General features: G+C 44.7%; 1 protein-coding gene across 1 annotated transcript in view; it reads left to right on the top strand.

The window, feature by feature from the left end:
- The first annotated feature begins 3,703 nt into the window (after positions 1-3,703).
- LOC135898911 (sodium- and chloride-dependent glycine transporter 1-like) overlaps positions 3,704-16,971 on the top strand; it is a 968,957-nt gene continuing 955,689 nt past the window's right edge. Inside the window, exon 1 of the mRNA XM_065428136.2 lies at positions 3,704-4,013. The gene's annotated coding sequence lies outside the window, so the exon portion shown is untranslated. The remainder of the gene's footprint in view (positions 4,014-16,971) is intronic.

Here is a 16,971-nt window from a genome sequence, read left to right as displayed (position 1 = left end):
TTTTCGGCGCCTCGAGAAAAACAATGACGAGATCGCCAAGGACAAAGAAGCACTGCACCCAGAGATGACTGATGACGAGATGGCTGCTGCAATTGATTTTGTGCTAGCGTGGATAAGACTGTGAGCAGAAGTGGGGATACAAAATGAACCATTACGTAGTAAAAACAACACATATTTTGCATACCGACGCTTGCGCATAAAAATGTATGGGGACTGGTTTCGTGCACAATTACACCAATATGGAGCTTATGTTACATCGCGGAACACACACGGTAAAACACTCGCATACAAGGCAACAAAAGAATACATGTAGACAAGAAAAAGAAAGCTAATGTCTTCTGACTAATTAAGTGGTCGACAGGTGACCCTTCAGTGCTGTAAGGAAATCAGCTGACGACGAGTGTTCCCTTACGTCGGCTTCGAGACAGTTCTATTCTCAGACCATTCGTAGAAAGAATGACTTACTAATGAGATCGGCTCGACAACAGAAGTCTCAGTTTTTAGGAGTGGTGAGTGTGTGTGGTTTGTTTGGTGACGGACTGAATAAAATCGCCTCTTTTTTTCTTATTTTATTGTGATAGAGTAGATGCAGATACTCTAACCATTCAACGTGATGCCGGGGCTGTTACGAATCCGGATCAGCCTTTTTAACCAAGGCACCAGCAGACGCGCGCCAGCTGTAAACAGTATGTAGGTAGTATGTAGTTTGATGAGCATAGCGAAGACCCTTAGGGATAGGAAAGCACAAACCGCTTGAAAAGGAAAAACAAAAGTACACTGTAGCACTTTGCCGCACTACAGTGTACTGGTAGGTGCACGCGGTTGTTTTTTCTCCTACATTGTGGCATGACTTGCATATTCCCTTTCGCTGTTATCTTTTCGGAAATCATAAAGCGTGAACGAAACGTCGTCTGCGGGTACGTCTGCAAAGCGCACATCGGATCGGCGATGGATGCTGCACTCCGCACTCTCGTTGAAGGGATTCCTAACGTAGCGGGAAACCTGGAAGATGTGCAATTTGGAAAACAGACGACTTATCGCACGGCTGGTAGGGTCTGATGCAAACACGCTTCTCGATTGATGTCAGCTGTCACCCGATAGCAGCCGCCCATGGGAACCTTGCATATGACGAGATAGCAGCCGCCGGCAACTTCGAAAAGGTCGAGAAGGAGGCTTTCTATTTTTGAAACGTTGGTTTTTTGAAAAAAGGCGACTTCGCGCTCAGCTTCTGAACCGCGCGCCCCACGCCCGACTGCAAAATTTGGCTGAGATGTTCCCAGAAGTGTATGGTGTTCGTCGAATGTGTTTTAAGGCGAAAGCCTTTCCAGACTCATGGTGAAGTTTGTTTCAGCAGACTTGACGACCGGTGTGTCCGCCGAAGCGTCATCACGCCTTATGAAGACAGATTAAACAATGAGAAATGATTGGCAGTGCGAGTTAGTGAAAGATAATGTTATAATGGTGATTGGTAGAGGCTAATATCACTAGTAATGGCTACTAATGACTACTAATGACTTGTAATGGCTACTAATTACTCCGAAATGACCAATATGTCTAACGACGGCTTGCAATGACCACAATTGATTAGAAATGACTAGAAATGTCTAGTAATGAGTATTAATGACTAAAATGACCACTTATTACTTGTAACGAGTACTAATGACTACGAAATGACCAATATGTCTAACGACGGCTTGTAATGACCATAATTGATTACAAATGACTAAGAATGCTTACTAGTAAGCAGTAATGACTAATAATGACTGAAATAACTATGAAATGACCGATATGTCTACCGACAAATTGTAAGAATTGATTAGAAATAACTAAAAAGGCTTAGTAATGACCAGTAATGACTAATAATGACTGCTAATGACTTGTAATGACTACTAACGACTACGAAAAGACCAATATGTCTAAGGATGAATTGTAACGACCACAATTAATTAGAAATGACTAAAAATGCTTAGTAATGACAAAGAATGACTGAAATGACTTCTGATGACTACGAGTGACTATGATATGACCAACATGTTTAACGACGGCTTTCGCCGTTCACCTCTTAAGAGCGATCTTAAAGGACCTTGTAATTTTTTTCATCCCGCGGGGTGGTTGTGTTCTCATTTTATGCAGAAAGGTTAACTACTGACAGTGTATACGGTGTTTACACTTCCCATAATACCAAAAATGATAGCAAAAAAAAGACAAACTAATATGTTGTAGCTCCTACACCATTCTGCTTTCTATTTTTCTTTTTTTTTCTTTGGTTGACAGAGACCGTTCGGGCTTTACTAATGTATGGGCGTATGTAACGCAAAGATCTCCTTTATATATATATATATATATATATATTGTACAAGGCCAAGCGCTCGTCCTTCTCTGTCTTCCTTGTGTCGGTGGTTTTATAAGCGCTAAGCTACTACAAATATGGACGACCAACTAGCCCAAGAGTCCGCTCTTCTAGCATCATGTGTGCAGAGACTGCACAACTTTTTCTTCATCAAGGCAACTCGGGTATATATGGCTATGTCACGTAAGCTGAGCGCGACTCCGAAAGACTGTCGCTCGCTGCACGTAGCTAGACTACGGGCCCACTTCCTTGCAATCTTCGTGTTTGAGCGGGAGGTAGCGATACTTTTTGCAGTGCAGTACGTTAACAAAACGAGCGTGTTCGGGTGAAAGCTGTGGCGCTTGCTCACGGATAGTGAGTGAGTTTAATTTCACGAACAGCTTGTCCAAATAGCGTGATCTTTTATGTTATTAATGCGACTCGAGAGTAAGACTCAAGAACGTGTCTTAGGTGCGCACGCGACTCGTTTCCTGGATTCGTAAACAGATCAATATTTAAACAGCGTGCTTCGGCAATTTTCCCTGCCGAGTAGTATATGTAGGTGAACATACGCCGGATAAACACTCTACTTCTCAATAAAGCGAGCTCTGTTTCTTTGAGCCACATATGAAGTATAACTTTTGAGCTCAACTGCATTTGAACAGTGGCAGGGCGCGTTTAGCGGTGTCTGATGCAGTTGTACTGATCAGGTCATTACGGCGTAACTGTTCCTTTTCGTAGCCGCTGCGATAGTCCAGCGGCCATGGCGATGTGCCGCTGAGCTCCAGGTTGCGCGTTCGTACCCCGCTACGGGGGCCCTATCTATATGTGTGCCAACTGAAAAAAAAGCTCATGTACTTAAATTTATGTGTATGTTAAAAAGACCCCGAGAGATCAATATTACGCCGGCGCCCTCCACTACGGCGTGTACCCTAATTAGATCGTGGTTTTGATGCCCAAAACGCCTAAAGTTAAGTAAGTATGTTTATCGTGCCCTTAATAAACCACATTAAATATGTGCATAAATGATGTCACTGCACTCATCTTCATGTGTATTGTCGGGAAATCAAGCGAGGCGTGTACGTGAACACATACATCTTTCATGAAACACTCATTCATGGGCCATTCGTTCTGGTGCCTAGCGTGCTACACGAATAGGTATACAAAGCAAGGCTTGAGCCTCTAGCGTGGTCTCAAAGAATCAGGTAAAACGGAACTTATCGCAGCGAACCGTCTCGAACAGATAAGCAACGGCGGTTTTTCAATGAATCCCAGAAGCGGAAGGAAGACGGCGATTGTAGAATTTCCGGTCAAAACGTTGGCGTGGCATTGCGTTAAGGACACCCTCGGGGTACGACAAAATCAACGCAGGAGTACTTCGGTTGAAACCAGCTTGATTCCACTTTCCGATGGTTTTGCAGTTTCTAGAAGGTGGCACCAGCGGCGTATCGTGCACCATCGCCCGCGGCTGTTGTTGCGAAGTATACTTGCGAACGTTGCCGGAGAGCGTTCAAGAAACCCCGTTGCAAGGCGTGATCCGGCGCCACTAATTTTTCGCATAGTTGCGAGCTGTGTGCTGCGAATAGTCGCCCTTAACTGTCTTGTTTGCTGTGAGATGGACTTTGTGCGAGCGCCTGTCGACCGAGGTGTGGACATCCTGAGTGGTTGCTTCCTGGCGGATCAAGTAATGTATATATACATACTTCCTTTTAATGAGTTTGACGCAAATGAGTTGTTATAAATGGATAGATTTCACAAGGTGTGGTGTCTGAGCACAGTAATGTTACGGCATCAACCAACGCCTAATATAGTACAACAGTGGCAGAACTTACCAGGGGCGTGGCTCATATTCGTATTGTGGTTCTGGCCCTTAAAGCCCCAGAACTTTGATAGACGCTACCAGCGACTTCTGTCGCGTCCATGATATGGCTCGTGCGATCGCTCTTTGCAATGTAAACATCTTAGTTGCGTAACGTCACGTGACGGGAGATGGTCTCGGAACCCTTCGTGGCCATTTTGATAGAAACGTAGCAAATACCGCCGAAATAATTAAGCCACGGATAAGACGTGAATGTTTCTCTAGAATTTCTTTTATTGGAATGCTCTGTGGCACCTGGCGTTGTGATGAAACATTCGCACGCCTGGTTTTTGTTTAATCAGGTTGCAGCCAGGTTGCAGCAGGGTAGGGTCAAGTGCTGTGTACCGTACTAAGAAGCTGGACAGTAGCCATTTTCAGAAAAGAAGAACGGAAAGTTGCTACAACGAATGTCTGCAATAAATACAGCTGTGATACATGGACGGTGACAGTGATACATACTATGTTTAACGTTTGTCTACACTTACCTTTACTCTTAAACCGGGTGGCGCAGCAATGCGAACTTTTTTGGTTAACCCTCCGGCCTTTCCTCCCTACGTACCTTGTCACAAAGCAAAACCTGGCTTACGACATAGTTCCTGGTTTCGAAAAGGCATTCTCGCCCAGGCCTTGACGCTATCCGCGATAAGTAACGCTCGCCTTGAAAATCTTGCTTTCGTGAAAAAGGTGATTTCGCAAAAGGCGTCGACCCCACCTCTAATAAGGTTACGTGGTTTCTCGGCTTTGCCTTGTTTCACGGAACGGTTTGAAGCGATATGGACCTTCTGCTTTATACGGGTTATTACTGACATGTTCACGTAGGCATGTTATTTCATGCTTAGGGTTTGTGCTGCAGAGCAGTGAGTGAGTCAATACAAAATTTTTTTTTCTTGGTAAATCAAACGCACATCTAGAAAGTGTTGCAGTTTATCTCAACGTGGCACAATCGTGCACGATATCATTTAGTAGCCAATAACAGCTTAAGCAGACTGCAGCGTGAGTTTACTTTGATAGTTCACCACGAAACGGGACTATTTCACTCGTCTGCTGTACTATATCCAATTAACTTCTGGGAACAGGCATCTGTGCTGGCAAGATACAGGGAAACACTGCCGAAAATTTATGTAGCCCGCATAATATGCATTGAGGGATCAGTATGACGACAAATGAGGGCAGGCTAATTCCTGGGCTTTATTTATTTATTTATTTATTTATTTATTTATTTATTTATTTATTTATTTATTTATTTATTTATTTATTTATTTCAAGTACTTTCAAGGCCCGAAGGCGTTACAGAAAGGAGTGGAGTAAAAAAAAAAGTAATGCAGTAAAAATAAAAACAAAAAGTATTAACAAAAATATTAACAAAAGGCATTCTGAACAGCGGTCGTGAAGTTGGTAGAGTCGGTGATGAGTGCGATTGATGCGGGAAGGCGATTCAAGTCAGTGCTTATCCTAGGGATGAATTAGTCACTGTATCGGTTTGTACGGCATAATGGCACTCCGACTCTAATGCTTTGGTCAGTGCGGGCCGAATTATAGAGGGAGGGGCAAGAAGGCTTTCCTTTAAAAGGGGGTTCAAATGAAAAACTTACTGAAAAAGGGAGAGACGGGAACGTTTGCGACGTGGCGAAAGAACAGGTAAGTTAAGAGTTCGTTTCATTGAAGAGATACTTGCACAGCGAGAATAATTAGATAAGAGAAAGCGTGCACCGCGGTTCTGAATACTTTATAGAGTAAAAACTAATGAAGACTGAGTAGCATCCCAAATGGCTGAAGCATACTCCAATTTGGAGCGAGCTAATTTTAGTAAAGAGTTAGCTTCAGGGAAGAAGTGGCAGAGCTAAAATTACGGCGCAAGTTATTTGTAACAGTAGCGTTATTAATAACATGGTCAATATGCGAGTGGCAAGAAAGGTTATTTGATATGTGAAGGCCGAGATACTTGTAAGATGTAACTGACGTCACAGGTGCATCATTAATAAAGTACGGGTGCGTGGCAGTGTTATAAGATATTTGCATGGCCTTGCATTTCTTTGAATTTAGTTGTATGCGCCAATTAGAACACCACTCGATTACGTGGTTAAGGTCATCCTGCAGCTCTTGGGAATCGGAAGGGTTAGTAATTTTACGGTAAAAAACAGTCATCCGCGAAAAACTTTATGGAAGAAGAAAGAACGCAGTTCGGAAGATCGTTAATATAGATTAGAAAGAGAAGTGAATCCAGGATTGAGCATGAGGAACACCTGCTGGTACATTAGAAAACCGAGAATTACAGTTATTAGCGTTTACCAACTGCGTCCTGTTAGAAATTTTTTTTTATCCACTCGAGTACTTTTATGCCCAAGTTAACTTCAGTCAGCTTAAGCAGAAGTAAATCATGGGTCACAGAGTCAAAGGCTGTGGCAAAATCAAGAAATACGCAGTCAATGTCGGTACCTAGATCAGAAATTGCGGAGAGATCGTTAGCAAATGATAAGAGCTGTGTTCCACAGAAAAAGAACTTACGGAAATCGTGTTGACAGGGGTTGAAAACGGAGTTCGATTCTAACAACTCAGCCAAATGTGAATATATTATATGCTCGAGAATGTTACATGAAATGCTTGTTAGTGAGATAGGCCTGTAATTGCTGGGTGAGTGTGTGTTACCTGATTTGTGAACTGGAATCACTTTTCCCACGCACCAGTCGTGTGGAAGAACAGACTGCTGTAATGACTGAGTGAAAATTTGCGACAAAATAACAGCGGAAGATACATTAGTAGACTTCAAAATTTTTGAATTCAGACAGTCTGGGCCGGCAGAGGAGGACGTTTTTTGATTGTTAATTAGGCAGCTAACACCAACCCAGTCAATAGAGATTGAATCCATGGGCGAAAAACCAGAACTCGATACAAGCGGTAATCTATGTGGCATCGTGGTAACATGTGAAGAAAACACATCATTAAATACATAACAGCATTCTTCAGGAGCAATAGGTTCATCATTGGGGTAAGTTAATTGTATTGTATTGCTTGGGGTACCGTTAACCATGGTCAAGAATTTACGAGGATTAGTTTGCAAGATAGACGGAAGTGTAACAGAATAGAAATGCTGTTTTGCACTAGCGGCGGCTGCGTTGTAGTTACTTTAAGTGCGGTAGTAAGCGGACCAAGTAACGTCACTGCGTGAAGCTTTTGCGCGACGAAACAACCGCTTTTTTTGCTATGAAATCGCTTCAAAAAGGGGTTGAACCAAGGGAACTGTGCCTTGCAAGCGACTGTTCTTTGCGGTACGAAACGTTCGATGAGTGACAAAAATTTTATTTTTGAAAATGCACCAGTTTTCTCCAACACAGCGCCGATCGCAATTAGCGATGTAAGAAATTTTCCATTTCAGCGGTAATGGAAGCCAATTAGTCTTTGCAATTAGTCCTTCGTAGTTTTCTTAACAGGAGCCCGTGTGTTGATATGAAAAGTGAGTGCAAGGTGATCACTTAAGCCTTTTAAGTAAAGAATTGGGGAAACTGCGTCAGGGTTCGTAGTGAGAATCAGGTCTAGTATGTTAGATGAAGAGGCAGACACGCGCGTTGGTTTCAGTACAAGCTGGGTGAAGTTGAAGTCCATACAAGTGTTTATAAACTGGGTACTCTGAGAAGACTGGGACGTTACCGTGTTGTTATGCTTAACTATGTCGGGAAAGTTGAAGTCACCAAGAAGAAAAAGCGGCGCGTTAGGGTATCTGACGACTAATTTGTTTAATGCGTCATGAAGGTCATCGCAAAATGATGTCGAAGCGTTGGAGGACGATAGCATATGCAAAAAATGACATCTTTGTTGTCGAGTACAACATGCATGCAAACAAGTTCATGTGGTTTGCTTCTTGCATCTTGCTTCTTGACGTTTACTTCTTGCAAAGCGAGCTCTCATTAGCCGATTCAATGGAACCGGCTCTTTTCCATATGCACTAACATGCGACGCAGTGGCTGCAGCACTCTATCTTGTACTTCAATGAAAAAAAAAAACTGAAACGAACCGACGTAAATCACCGAGCGCAACGTCGTCTACTGGGCTCGTTTGCTGAGGGCCATGTCATTCTGACACTCCATGACTCCACAATTGGCCACTTTATGCCTTTCCTCCTACCTGAATACGGTGCACAGATCGGTGATCTTTTTTTTTATTCTCCAGAACATGAACGTCGATATTTATTCGGGCCACAGAGACGCTCGCGAAATATCTCAACGAATCTCCACACGCGCCAGGTACAACATAACAATTGCCCATACACCGGAGCGGACGGTTACGATAGTAGACGCATCTTGTTCAAGACTTCTTACGAAGACGTGCCAACTGTCGTGACGGCCGAAACATAGGCCATTACAGACATAATCACCCTATGACCCGACATCCAAGACTCGCTTCACCATATCGTACAATATTCCTCGCCTTCTTATGTTCGATGTTTTCTTAAAGCCAATGTATCTTCCCACCTCACCCTCCGGGTTCTTCTTGTGATGGAACAACAGGTGAAAGGACACAATAAGCAAGCTCTTTCTCTACCCGGCGTAAACAATATACCGGATTCCCTGCCGTGGTGGCCCAAAGTCTGTTCCCCTAAAGCTTTCCGAGCTGAGCCGTAGCAAGCAGCACCCCGCTCGACCCAAAGAAGGCCGCGAATCTCGTGCGCTGCTCCTTGGACTTCCCCGCCCCGTTTCAAAAACAGACGCCATCCATCATCCAAGAGCCTCAAATCCTCACTCAAAATTATGGCTCCATCATCCATCACACTTAGCACAGATCAGACCACCCATCTTAGAGATCAGGGGGCAGCATCCTAGCGCGCTAACAGACGTACTAGAAGTCTCTCCGAGCCCGCATCTCACCCCATATTATCACACGCATCTACATCCTCTTGTTCATTCGTTACTCCTGGACGAGCTGGGTTGCATCACTCGAAGACTTGCCCTTGACCCTCTGCCCGGTTCAGATGTGCCACGTCCTCCAAATCGAGGAGACGGCGCCACCTCTCCACGACAAGAGAACGCCACTTGCACAAACAAAGAGGACTCGGACTACAGTTGACCGGGAATACCGCTTTCCTCTACTTCGGCCAAGAAGACATCGTGTTTATAGCTGTAACCGTCGTGTAATCCCTGTGTACAACTTACGACCAATAAAAAAAAAGATGTTAACAATTGTAAGATAGTCTTAAGTTGCTAGTGTTTTAAGTAAACGCAATGAAGCATTATGCGTTACACCTTAAATTTACCGACGTAAAGAAAAAAAATTAAAATAATGACACCTAAACACCTCTCCTCAATCATCTCAGTTGTTGAGCTCACACTTCAAGAACATGAGCAATTTGCCCAGTTTTGTATACCTAATACGGTTGGTATGGTTCTAGACTGTCAATAAATATTTTCTTTATTCATTTATACTGATATAAAGAAAACACATACTGGTTACATGCCTTAGAGAAATAAAACCCAATGAGGACTCTATTTGTTCTTACTCGACCCGAAAGACGCGCGAATGCTTGCAAGCATATATCTCTTGTTTCTCTTCGCCTAGCACCACACGCATACAATTCCAGGAGTGTGTGGTCCTTATAGCTGTCCGGTGTACGAAAAAGAAACTGAAGGCCCATCCTCTTCGCATTCCTATCCTAACATCCAGTAGCTTGACAGAATGCTTCTAGAAACTTCTTACTTGCAAGAGCATAGGTTAGGGCATGTAGGTATTCCATAATGGAGGTTTTTTAGCGCACGAAAAGGGATGAAAGACAGTGGCAAGACGCGGACACAGCGCTCACAAAAAAAAAGAGGGAAATGCCTGCTGGGTCATACCAGAAAAATGTCATCTAAAGGTGATGGGTGCGCTTAGACCATTATCTACAAGATCTGCATTATATACATTATCTACATTATCTATTTTTATTAGTTTGCGGCATTTTTCTGAGTTATGTTTCTCCAAGTTTATCATTGCCGGTGTGATATATGGGAAGAAACAAAAGCGAATCGAGCACGGGGTCGCGCATTCCGTGTGTGCCACAGTAGCGCTCTCAGAAAGGGTTTCATACAACTGACCTATCTAAAAGGGTGACTTGGCAACCACGTAAAGTGGACCCGCTTTCCACACAATTGTTCACTGATGCAAAAAAAAAAAAGGGAGCAGCAGCGTGACGCTGTGAACTCGAGCAGTTTCCGCAGGCTCGGGGCAACGATAAGATATTGCTCTTCGTCGCAGCAAACAGTTACACTGATACCTTGTCACTTTCACACGGTCGCCTAGTCAACCGTTCTGCAGGGTTAGTTGTTTTAAACACCCTTGGATAGCCAGGCTGTCTTGCACGCGAAGCTCATGTACATGCACTCACTTCGCATTATTTTTTCGTATTTTGCACCAGAACATTAAAAGATGGAAAACAAAATAACTAAGAAAAACGTACCGGGCTGTAAACTATTCAATATGATGTTTGGGAATGCGAGGCGCATTATTAGATATCAATTTATGGTATTAAATTAGTATACTACTTAACTAGAAGCTTACCACTGTCGCTGAAAAGAAAAGGGCACAATCACTGCATTCTACCGCTGCTAACATATGGGCAGAAACTTGGGGGGTTAGAAAACATGATCGCGAGCAAGTCAAGGACCGCGCAAAGAGCGACCTGACGAAAACAATGTTAGGCTTAACGTTAAGAGACAGGAAGCGAGCGGTGTGGATAAGAGTGCCAGGGGGTATAGCCGATGTTCTAGTTGACATTAAGAGAGAGAAAGTGGAGCTGGGTAGGCCATGTAAAGTGTAGGACAGATAACCAGTTTACCATTGGATTTACAGATGGGTGCGGAGAGAAGGGTAGCGCAGTTCCATACGGCAGAAAATTACGTGGGAGGATGAAATTAGGCAATATGCAGACGCAAGTTGGAATCAGCCAGCGTGAGGAAGGGGTAATTGGAGATTTCTGGAAGATCTATTTGCCCTGCTCTGGACATGGACATTGACTATGATGATGATGAAGAGCTTAGCTCGACAATCGCTACCGTAAATGAATGAATGTCCCAGAAGAATGTGAGTGCGTCAGATAAGCGCGGTTTCTCACTGTTTTGTTGGACATGTATTTAAATATTCTGAAACTTTAGGGCGAAAACCTTAAGTGTCTCATACCTCCGATGGTATTAAAACAAAACGCATTGTCCAGTCCAATGGTACAAGAACTATCATAATCAGCAATGGCTCATATCCCTCTAAGCAGACAAAAAATGCAATGGCTGATCCCTCTCATAAAGCAGAGGCTACAAGCACTCAGCAAAGTAAAGCGTACAGTGAATGCATTCATTGGAATAACGCATACAACGCACAGAAACGCGGCGTCTAGTCGAGTGGTACAAAAATAAAGAACAACAAAAACAAAACAAAAACACGTGACCCTCATATTGGCTCATACGCCCGTAAGCAATGACTCATAACCAACTAAGCAAGCAAAAAAATGCAATGGCTAATACCACCGTAAGGATGAGGCTATATATACAAGTGCTCCACAAAGGGAAGCGAACAGTGCATACATTAATTGGAATCACACGTACAACGTACAGAAACGCAGCGTCTAGTCGAGAGGCATAAAAAAAAAGTTGGCTCTCCCGTAATCGAGAGTAGATGCAAGCATGAGATGGTAACTGGCAAAGCAGGTTGGTTGAAGATGATGCTAGTCCCTATCTCAAATGGGTGTAGTGCATGTTCGCAACAGCACACCCCATCACACCATACCGCACCATACCATACCACGCGATACTGTGCAATGGTCCAGATGGATACTGTCCAGTTAGAAGACAACCTGCTGAAGGTCGCACGACAGGCAGCGAAAGACGCCAGTGAGGCAGGGTGCACTGCCCAACTAGACGAAGAATGAATAGAATTCTAGGATGTCATGTGCGAATACCATGATTTCATTATGAGGCACGCCGTAGTGGGCGTCTCCGTAAAATCATTAACGTGACCTAGATGCACGGGACACAGGTATATTTGCATTTCTCCTCCACCGAAATGCGGCGAAATTTGATCCCGTGACCTCGTGCTTGGCAGCGCAACACCATAACCTCTAAGCCAGCGCGACGGGTAGAAACGCCTGTGAGGAAGCGCCACTCTGAATGGCCCCATCTCTCGAGGTGATGCAGAACCCGCCCCGCTGAACTCCCAGACCGCTGGCGTTCAGAAGAGCACTCCGTGCGAAAAGATGACAATGAAGTATATGGTCCCCTGTATCGGCTTATTGAAAGGCGCTATTGGAAATGACAAAACTTCAGCGTACTGGAAATTACAACGTGAGTGAGATTGTGAACAAACATTGGCAAGAACTTGGAAGGAATATTTTTCGTGACTTGCCTGGAACATGTTTTATCCAGAGACGTATACAGAGCCTTATTGCCAAGATTGTGGTGCTTTAGCCACGCTCGAACACATGCTCTGGTCTTGCGAAATAATTGAAGACTAGGCGATCAAGAATGCGTCCAGGTGGGAGGCTGCACTTCGCAGCCCGGACCTGGATGAACAATTCTGGGCTGTCCAGCAGGCTCACGATGTGGCCGTGAGGCTTGGCCTTCCGGTCCCGATGTGGGAGCGGCCCGCTTAGAAATTTGGCGGGTTGCCTGGATGATCTCGTTTTGTTCTTGTTTGAGTGCCCGGATGACAGCTCTGGCTTTTAGCTCATGGTCACTTGAAGGTCGCCGACAACAGGACCTAAAAGGACTTTATGCTAAAAAACTCGTGATCTTCTCAGTGGCTCATACTCCCGTAAGCAAGCAAACCAAAAAAAATGACCACCATTTCACTTTGTGAAGATCGAATGGCAGCGAAAGCTTATACGATAGTCAAAGTTCTCAAACGAAAAGCAAAGTGCTTTCGCAGTCATTCCATCTCTAGAGAGTCGAATGATTGCCATTTCTTTAAAGTGTCTGATGATGGGAGTTGATGTCTTTGAATGGATGAATTATTAAAAACAGTGGTTGATGTTGAATTGATACTCTTTATTCTGTCAGGGTAATCACGATTGTTTTATGATCACTGTGATAACCACTCAGTGGTTCGATAGCCACCCTAGAGAGGTTCTTGTCTAGAATCAAATTAATGCACGTCTGGTGATACGTGGTAGGTATCATGGGGTTACAGTAACATTGTAGGCCACACTATTCCAACATGTATTGCATAAACCTTTTCTTCTCTCGTTTAGAAATGTCCACATTGAAGTCTCCGTTGATGACCACAAGTGTGGTATGATCCTTTCAAATCCACTGGAAATACATGGTCACAAACTCCTTGATTTTTGGACCTGGAAGTAGCGGGCGGGATGTACACTGTCGATATCATGATTCCTTCTTTCGTTTGTATAGCACAAACATCCATACAGTCGGTGACGATTCTGTTCATCCTAAAATAGAACGGTTGCACTTGAATTTCGTGCTTTACGTATATAGCAACACCTGCAGCGCGCGACTAGGCCCGGCGATCCCACACGACTCCGGTGTAGCCGTTGAGCTGGGCGAATGAGTCTGACCACGTTTCCGACAAAGGACGGGTATCTCGTTAAGGATTGCATCGTGAGTCATATCTTCCGTAAGCAGATTCATTGAACGAATGTTCAATGCCGCGACTGCAATCGTATGCGGTTCCTGCAGTAGTGCTTGGTAAGTCTTGGTTATCGTAGGCAAGAGGGGATTTTTCATACGCCTGAACTCGTCTTGTAGAGAGCTTTGTCCCTGTTTTTGTTTGCATGGTGATACGTGTGATCTCCCTTCGAATTCTTGCGGAAGAGGTTGTTCAAGTCCGTGCATCGGCTCAGAGCCACGTACAATAGCTTCTGTGGGTGCTTCTTGTATTTAAGTACTTTTTGAAAAAAATTGTACTAAACATTTTTTCAAAGACATCTGTTCTTAACCATGTGCCTAAGATCCCTTTTGGTCCCACGTGTGACAGGAATAGTTCAGAGGCCCGTAACAGGTTCCTGAGCCCGCAGGGGTATGTGCCATTGAGCTTGGTCCCTTTCGGCACTATTACCAGGATCGGCCCACATGATGATTTTTTCTGTTGCCAGACGCCGAGAAAACTGCGGAAAGTTAGTCATATACAGCTTTTAATGTAATACAATGACTCATACCTCCGTAAGGCTGAGCTTGCAGGCGCTCGGCATCTTGACGCTAACGGTGAATACAATCATTTAAACCACCAATCCGACACACAGAACAGCATGCGTTTCAGTCTCCTGCTGAGAGAATGCAACGTGAAGTCAAAGAGAAACGTCATTGGTGCGAGTCTGATCCCGCTATACGAGTGCACGAAGCCGCAGCTAAGCGTCGAAAATAAGTCGAAGAAGCCAAACTGCGAAATTAGCAACGCGATGATGCGAGACAGCGCATTAACAAATGTGCAGCAGGCTTTCGCTTTCAGGCGTTACAGGAGTGTAACGCGCTGCCGAACCTTTATTATCATTACATTGCTTTAAAATAGGAGTGTATGATTTTTTTGAACTTCTTCAATGCAATCGGTTCAAGCTAAAAGAATTTGGCAACCACAACTTCTTTTGAACGCTACGTAATGCAAACAATTATTGTATGCTACTGGAAGGGCACTCAGGGACCATGGTAATTTTCTCAAGTGAAACGCACACCACGCGTTGTGAAGAAGGAGCGTTCATATGACATTGCTTTATTAGAGACAGATATCATGTACACCTGAGAACGCTGAAGAGTGGGCAAAACACATTCGAGACGCTCATAAAGCAACATCTAAGCGGCTAGCGCTCACAGCGGAAACGCCGGTAGTTGACAACCATCTGCTACATATGTGGGAAGCCAGAAGGGGGCTAACTAAACGATGGAAAAAACAGCGACTTAATCGCAAACTGCGCCACAGAATTGCTGAAATATCAGAGCGGGCAAACGCTTACGCACAGCAGTTAGAGACAGCGAGTTGGGCGAGCTTTTGCGACTCACTTCGCGAAACGTTACACACCTCCAAGACATGGGCGATACTTCGCAGCATAATGGAACCAGGAAACACAAAAACGGCCAATAACCGCACTCTTCAAAAACTTGCCGGAGAATTTTCAGGAACAGATCAGGCCCTCCTCACTAAGCTTAAAGAGAAGTACGTAGGAGCAGTAATCACTCCCCCATGCACCTTGCCATACCAAGGGCAAGAAAACGCGGTGCTAGACGCTCCGATAACTAAGGCAGAACTCTTCGCGGCAGCGCAAGCTGCGAAGAGAAATACTGCTCCAGGACCAGATCAGCTCACAAATGCTATGATCCGGAACCTGAGCGACGAACACCTAGAACAGCTTACCCGGTATTTTAATGAACAAATATGGTAGAGGGGCGTAGTTCCACAACAGTGGAAGGAGGCCAAAATCGTGCTTATTCCGAAAGCAGGAAAACTTCATGATCTACAAAATCTCAGGCCGATATCACTAACCTCCTGTCTTGGCAAATTATTTGAGAAGGTGATCCACACACGTCTCACGTCTTACATTGAAGACCGCAACCTATTTCCCACTAACATATTCGGCTTTCGCCAGCATCTGTCGACACAAGATGTTTTCCTGCTACTTCGCGAAGAAGTTCTATGCAACACCACGGTTGGTGCGGAACATCTCGTCCTGGCTCTTGATTTAAAAAGCGCATTTGACACTATTTCACATGAACTTATCTTATCTGAGCTAAGTGACATCGGTTGTGGACAAAGAATCTATAATTACGCCCGCTCTTTCCTGACCTCTCGCATCGCGACAATAGGCATTGGCACTACGCGCTCAGACCCTTTTCCCATGCCCAATAGAGGTACACCGCAAGGGGCGATACTCTCCCCCCTTCTTTTCAATATCGGTATGAGACGCTTAGCCAAATCACTCGACGTCATACCTGGGCTAGGGTACGCAATATATGCAGACGATATTACCCTATGGGCAACCAGCGGCTCGTTAGGACAAAAAGAAGAAATCCTGCAAGAAGCAGCGACCGTTGTTGAAACCTTCGCTCGCAGCAGTGGAATGAGCTGCGCTCCCGATAAATCAGAATTTATCAGGATACGAGGGCGAGGCCGTCAAACTCACGAGCCGGTGAACCTCTTTCTAGGAGACAGCCAGATAAAGGAAGTCCAGAAAATGCGAGTCCTCGGACTGTGGCTGCAAAGCAACAAACGAGTAGACCACACCATTAAAACCCTTAGGACTACGGTGAAACAGATCTCTCGTATGATCCGTAGAGTAACTTATCACCGAAAAGGTTTCAAGGAAACAGAGACGATCCGGCTCGTTCAGGCTTTTGTGCTAAGTCGTCTCACATATAGCCTCCCTTTCCAGGACCCCACGAAAACAGAACTAAAGGCCCTAGATGCATTGATTAGAACGTCGTACAAAGCGGCTCTCGGCCTACCACAGGGAACCTCTACTGAACGCCTGCTGGCCCTCGGGATTCACAATAACTACGAGGAGCTACGGGCAGCGACGCTCATATCTCAACGGGAGCGGCTTAGCTTAACCACCTCTGGCAGAAAATTACTTTGCCGCGTGGGTTACCCTACTCATCCACAGTATGCGGGAGAAGAACTCGAATCTCTGACCAGAGTCCTTCGTGAAAGGATCATAGTAGCCCCAATCCCTAAGAACATGAGTCCAAAATACCACCAGGGACGTAGAAATGCTCGAGCTCGAAAGTTAATGCAGCAATTCGATGGAAACCCGGATACAGTCTACACAGATGTCGCTCGATGTGGTGCTGACAAATACGCCCTCGCAGTGGTATGAGCGGCCGCAAAT

The sequence above is a fragment of the Dermacentor albipictus genome, unplaced genomic scaffold, assembly GCF_038994185.2.
Source record: "Dermacentor albipictus isolate Rhodes 1998 colony unplaced genomic scaffold, USDA_Dalb.pri_finalv2 scaffold_23, whole genome shotgun sequence".
NCBI classification, from domain to species: Eukaryota; Metazoa; Arthropoda; class Arachnida; order Ixodida; family Ixodidae; genus Dermacentor; species Dermacentor albipictus.
This window is presented reverse-complemented; position numbering and strand designations above follow the sequence as displayed.